Below are 6,745 nucleotides of genomic sequence, written 5' to 3'. Positions count from 1 at the left end.
TTCAGAAAAGTAAAATCATCAGCTTCGATGTTCTAAAGAGAATCATTTCCATTAGAAGTGGCTCTTGGCCTTTTCTTTACAAATTGGAATTGATTTACATGCAAATTGTGTAAATGAGCTCCCTTCCATGTTGGGATGGGAGTGCCATCGAGCCGATACGCACCTGGTTCGGGATCTCGTTCTTTACGCAGCATGTAGTCTCGATATTGAAGCTGGAACTTTTATTCGTGTTTTCCCCAGCTGAGGTTCTACACGCACCCGCCTGCTCAGCCTTTATTGCGCCACGAGGTGCGCGAGCGTCCTATCTCTGACAAATGCTTCGACCATGTCTTTTACGTCTATGCATTCTTCAGTGTTGTGGTATTTTGTCTTGTGAAAGTCACAGTATTTGCTCCGATCAGCATCATGACGATGTCGGATTATTGGAGGCTTTGGCCACGGGAGCTCTTCAGTAGCAAATATCTCAGTGACGCTCTTGGTGAGTGGCGTCCATCTGGAGTTCCGGTGCGGATGTACATTATCCCTTCCGCCCAATCGATGTTGCAAGCCGGATGAGGTGTCAAAGTTTACCCTTGACTGCCAAATGCCTAGCTTCCGCTTTTTATTTAATCGGGCGGTGAGGACGTTGTCTTCTCTCGTCTTCTGAGTGTAGAGGTTTGTGCTCTGGGGGAGATCTCTACCCAGTTGCTTCTCCGTTTCCGCATAGCGTTTTGCTGCTGTCATGATGGCATCCCATGTGGATGGCATGCCATCTTTACCCGTTAGGGTGCGGATGAGCTCTGGGTCATGCGCGCCCTGGATGAAGGCAGCGCGAACAAGATCTTCGCTGATATTGCCCAAACTTAGCTTCTTTGAGTTGAAGCGAGTGATGAAGTTTGGCAGAGATTCATCTTCTTCTCGTATGCATTTGAGGATTGTCCATTGCTCCTCGGTATACTTCCGTTGCTGGCTGAAGTGTTGGCTAAACTTCTGCTGGAAGTCTGCCCAGTCGTAGATGTGGTTGACCGGTAGACGATCAAACCAAGCTCTAGCAGCCCCAACAAGCGTCATTTGGAACATGTAGCACCACGTGGGTTCCGTCCAATTGCTGACGGTTGCCCCCGCTATGAACCTGTTCAAATGATCGTCTGGATCAGATATACCGTCATATGTGCCTATGTTAGGCATTTGTTTGGCACTCTTTGGGGCGATTGCTTCCGCAATGTCCCTTGCAAACTTGGACGTTCCTGCATTTGCAATGTTTGGTCTGAACGTTTTGGAGAAGTCTCGTGGACTTCCGCCTGTGCTTTTTGGTTTGAAGGCTTGTCCAAAATGCCTTTTCGGTTGGGATTCCATTTCCTTACGCTTCCCTTTTGCCCTATGGCGAGGGTTCGCGTCGGAGTCGGATTCCTCCGAGTCATCCTCCCAGTATTCGAATTCGTCGGCCTGTTGTACGGAACGCAAGCGTTCGTTCAACTCTGCCTGGAATTCCTTTTGTCGTGCCTCCGCCCATGCCTTGACTTCATCGAGAGTTTGGCGGGGGAGTCTTCGTTTCTCAACCTGGGTATCAGTGGATCCCAGTAGGCGATCATTTACTGCACTTGCCCCAGCATGAGTAACTGGGGTAGTGTTCGTAAAATTTACTTCACTTGCCCCGGCTTGGGTAACCGGGGTAGTGTTTGTAAAAACTGTGTTACCGGTATTCCCCCCAGTAGCTGGGGTTGTGGTTACCGGAATTTCTCTAACCATCTTTGTAGAAGTTTGAAAAAACTGGAGAAAAAATGAAGTTCTAGCTTTTATGCACGGATGGCGCCAATGAAGAAACACTAACCGGACCCCCGTCAGATTACTGGTAACCTGGGGGTTAGATAGATGTTTCCCACGAGAGGTTAGACCCTTGGAAGATGGTTCTTCTGATAACCTGCAAAACAGACACCGTGAGCTCGTCACTGAGAAGGGGGGGTTCCTCCTTGTGACCACCCTCCGGCGTGAGAATCAGACTAGATTGCTCTTTAAATATAAAAGTATATTAAGAGATTGCTAGAGCAGATATCAGGTATAATATGATGATAATGTGATAAGATATGATATGATGAGATGGTCATACCATTTGTGGTATTTATAGCCGAAGGTAGGTTTCCAAGGAGGTATGGCCGGCTGCAACAGTGTTCCTGTTCCACCAACAGTAGCCTACGCACGTGCCCTGCTGGTAGTTGGTGGGTAGGTAGCGGCTGATAGCGACCAGGCCTGCAGTATACTATTCCTTTTCTACCAACTGCCGGCTACGCACGTGGTATGACAATAGTTGGTGAGTAGGCAGCGGCTAATAGTGACATACAGTGTAGGAGCATGCTGCTCGCCATACTGTTGTCCATAAGCTGTCGTATCTTTAGTCAGATCTTTTTCCCATACCTCGTCAGGTACAGTACAGAAGATCTACCCGTATCGTACGGACTGGCTTATTTGGGCGGGAGTATTCCCCCTCCCGCCCTTGTGCGGGATTGTTCCCGGCTTCGCTCATTCCTTCAGGTGACACTGAGAGCTAAGTGCCTTGTGCGTGTAGCCTTGCTGCGCGGGTGGCCTTCCCTGATGGCTTGTATCCGAGGCTGCGGGGACAGGCGGAGTCCTTCACCATCCGGAGGCATTTCCTGCGGGACCAGCTTGCGTACTGCGCGTAAGGACGTCACGTCTCTGAGCATGGTTGGTCCTGCGGATCCAGTTGGTTTCTGCGCAGACGTCCCTCTTCAAGGTGAGTCTTGCGGGTTCAACTGGGCTCTGCTGGGACCTACCTCTTCAGCCGGGCACACTAGTCCTTTTTAATATTGATGATAACGGTTTAGATGAGAGATGAAGACTTATTGCATGAAACCATTTGAAAATTAGAAAATAAAACGGCATTAATCTATCTTGATTTGAAAAAAAATAATATAAAAAAGTGTTCCGAGTTTGAGGATAGCTACCAGCCATTTCTAGAACTAGAACATGATCCACCACCACCTTATAAAGAGTTAAGAATATTTCTTTGACTATTCGGAATTTTAATCTGGTTGTTAAATTAGGCACCATGATATGAAAGTTTGACTATGATGTTTTCATATGCTCACATTTAAATAATACTAAAGATAATAAAATAATTAAGAAAATGAGAGATTTCTTATAAGCTTCTAGACTAATCGTTTTGTTGGTTTGTGTCGGTTAGACAGCCTTCAAGTCGAATATTATGGTGATCACCACATGTTTAATTTAAAATAAATTATTTGCCATATTTATTTTCCATGTTTACATGTTCATTTGTTTAAATTTAAATATAAGTAAATAACTATAAGAAAGGAAAGAATATAAGCGAACGTAATAAACATTAAACATAAATTATATTATTTATTTCAAGTTTAAAAATTTAAAAATAAAAGAAACTGATAAGTGTAATATTTGTTGTTTCTGAAATATTGTCATTCTTAAAATTCAACAAAATAAATAAATAAAAAAAACGTAATAAATGTTTGGTTGTTAGTTTATGTATATACCATATACACATTTGTAGCTCATGTGTTAGTGAACTAAATTAAAAAAAAACACTTTAATAAATTAGTTTCATAGTTTGTTAGGTAAATAACTTACAAATGTACTTTGTACTAAATTTTAATATAGACATGACCCATAAAAAATCAATGATTAATTTGGATTTGTTTGTATGTTACACTAAAATAGTTCTCTCCATACACACATATGATCGTTAAATAATATTCATTTTTAAGTAGTTATTGCAAGAACAATATAAGCATGTGTGCAAATTGCATTAACAGTGACAAGACTTTTATTTAGCTACATATCTCTTTCGATTGTCTCTCATCACATTACATGCACATAATTATATTATATCCTCATTTAAAAACTAATTATGTATATTATTTCCTACAATCTCATATTAAGATTATTCTGTATATAAACTCTCTCATATATTGTATATATATATTTATATATATTAGCTAACTTACATAATGCTCATGATCGATCATAAACCCAAGAGAGAGACAATTGCCCACGTGTCTTCACTTAGTAAAATGGAATATAAATCTTCACCAGTTTTATTTGTTTGATAAACGAGCGAACACAAATTAACTACTTATCAGACAAATCATGTGTTGTTCGTTAAATATTTAATACGTGTATTGCCCCTAATAATAATAATAGAAGTAACAATCACAAAAGAAATTCAGAGAAACGACAATAAGTGAAAATTACATACATGATGGCAATGTGGCACACATGCTTTACATCTTACCCATTAATCATTTGATTCATTTGTAAGCTTATATGTAAGTTTATTACTTCGTGTAAATAATTTATTTTATAAACTTTTATCATAGGTGGGTAGTACCTTGTGCAACAATGATGGTACAATGACAGTATCAACATCAAAGTAAGTGCTAACAAAAGTAGTAGAGGGTACTTTCGAAAGTGTAAAAGTGTAATTTGCCATCTTCTTTTTGTCCACCGACACACAAACAGTGAAACCCATTCAAGCTCCAAAATACATGGTGAAAAAGTGCCACGTAATCTTTTTCAATTTGGCCACATAACTATTGTTTAATGACAAAATCACCCCCTTCTTCAATCATTGGAGGCATCTTCTAAAAGCTAAAGTCAATTATTATAAAGCAAAAGTATCAAGAAACATAATTATAAAATTAATACAAAAAAGAATTATAATCATGCAAAAATAAACTTTGATCCAATAGCTTGATTCTCACCCTTTGCTTTTAGGGCACACAATCAATTATGTTCAAATTTACATCTGAAACAAAATATTACAAATATAACCTTCCATTTCCCAAATCTACACTTTCTCACCTCCATTTCCCTTTTTTCACTTATGATATGTTGTATGTATACATTTATAAATATAAGAACTATGGTACACAGTACACTACGATACAACGATACTGAATCCAAAATCACATCTTTCAAACCTTGGAGGACCGTCTTCGTTACCGCAATCATTTCTTGTTCCTTGACTTATGGACTTGAATGAAATTATAATTTTAAAAGGGACCAAAAATTAAAATAAGAAAAGGACAGAAAAGGAAACAGAAATTTGAGTATAGAAATATAAATATAAAATCATCATGCCGAGGTATTTGACCCTTTTACCCTTGACTGAATTCCGTAATAACTAACGTACCACTTAACGAACTTTCTCAACCCGGTTGACAAATCGGTAGTCGGTTTATACCCGAAGTCTCTATACGCCAGGCTCACGTTAGCATGAGTGAATGGAACGTCACCGTTTCGAGGCATCTTGATCACATGCTTCTTAGCTTTCACATTCAATAAACTCTCCAAAATTGACACCAATTTCCCCACTGTCACCGGCGAAGTATTCCCCAAATTATAGATCCGCAACTGCGCTGGACCGTGCTTTTTTCCGCCTTTCCCGGTGCTCTTTTGGGCCGTGTCGAGTGACCCTAGACACCCTTTTACCACATCATCTATGAAAGTGAAGTCACGAGCCACTTCTTTGTTGTCATGTGTTTGGTAAATATTAATGGGTTTGCCTTGAAGTATATCTTTACTAAAAAAAAAGTACGCCATATCCGGTCTGCCCCACGGGCCGTACACTGTGAAAAAGCGTAGGCCCGTGATGGACAGACCGTAAATATGGTTATATGTGTGGGCAATTTCCTCACCCGCTTTTTTAGTAGCGGCGTAGAGGCTCGCGGGCTGATCTGTCCGGTGAGACTCAGAGAACGGGTTCTCGGTGTTTAACCCGTAGACAGAGCTAGACGAGGCCCACACGATCGCGGGCTGTGGATCCGCGGCTTTGGCGACTTCTAAAAGGTTTACAAAACCCGCAATGTTACTGCTGACATAAGATTGCGGGTTTTCCATGGCGTAACGTACGCCGGCCTGGGCGGCCAGATGGAGGATGTGAGTGAACGGGACAATGTCGAAAAGCTTTGTTAATAACTCGTTGTCGTTGAGATCGCCTTCGACGATGAATATCTCGTGTTGTTTGAGTAAGTTTTGCCTCGCGCGTTTCAGCGACGGGTCGTAGTAGGAATTGAAATTATCAAGACCCAGAACGCCGTCGCCGCGTTTTTTCAACGCGAGGGAGCAGTGCGTTCCTACGAACCCTCCGGCGCCCGTAACGAGGACGGAGAATCCGTTAGGGCGACGGGGGGTCGAGGAACGGCGCACCTCCTTCTCCCACGCGGCCCCGTTGCCGTAGAACGCGGAGGAAAGGAGGTGCGAGGTGGTGTGGAGATGGTGGGAAGTGGGATTAGGGTGGTCGGAAAGTGGGGGGTGGTTGAAAGTAAAGAAGAATATCAATATTAAAGCGGCTAGAAGAGTAACACGAAATAATAATTTGGAAGAAGCAGCTAATAATTTGGTGGTGTTGACACGTCGGATGTAGCTGTTGTAGCATTCTAGCTTGGTGGTTTTGCTGGTGTCCGGTGGTGTCGCCATTAATGTAATGGGACTGGTGGATAGAGCTTATTGTGATAATTGGCCCTGAAGTGATAGTATTGTGGGTGAAGGATATAAAGAAGGATGGTTAAGGGGGTGGGATAGGGTAATGGTGGGGCCAGAAAATGTTGCGTTCCGGTGTCCACTTGCTTTATAAATTACGACATGCTTTTCACTCGGTTTACAGGTGGAAAGACTTAAGAAAGAAATGGACCTATACATATGTATTGTATGCATATTTATTATCTAATCTATGCCTATCTGTATTTACATTTACATTTTCCTTATTTTTTTTGGA

General features: G+C 41.6%; 1 pseudogene; it reads right to left on the bottom strand.

The window, feature by feature from the left end:
- Nucleotides 1-4,683: 4,683 nt before the first annotated feature.
- LOC143571962 (UDP-glucuronate 4-epimerase 6 pseudogene) lies at nucleotides 4,684-6,515 on the bottom strand (annotated as a pseudogene).
- Nucleotides 6,516-6,745: the final 230 nt, after the last annotated feature.

Source organism: Bidens hawaiensis, unplaced genomic scaffold (genome assembly GCF_021521415.1).
Source record: "Bidens hawaiensis isolate Kalapana, Puna unplaced genomic scaffold, B.hawaiensis_p1.1 tig00001336_1, whole genome shotgun sequence".
Classification (NCBI taxonomy): Eukaryota; Viridiplantae; Streptophyta; class Magnoliopsida; order Asterales; family Asteraceae; genus Bidens; species Bidens hawaiensis.
Note: the sequence above shows the minus strand (reverse complement) of the source record. Positions and strands in the feature narration are given on the sequence as shown.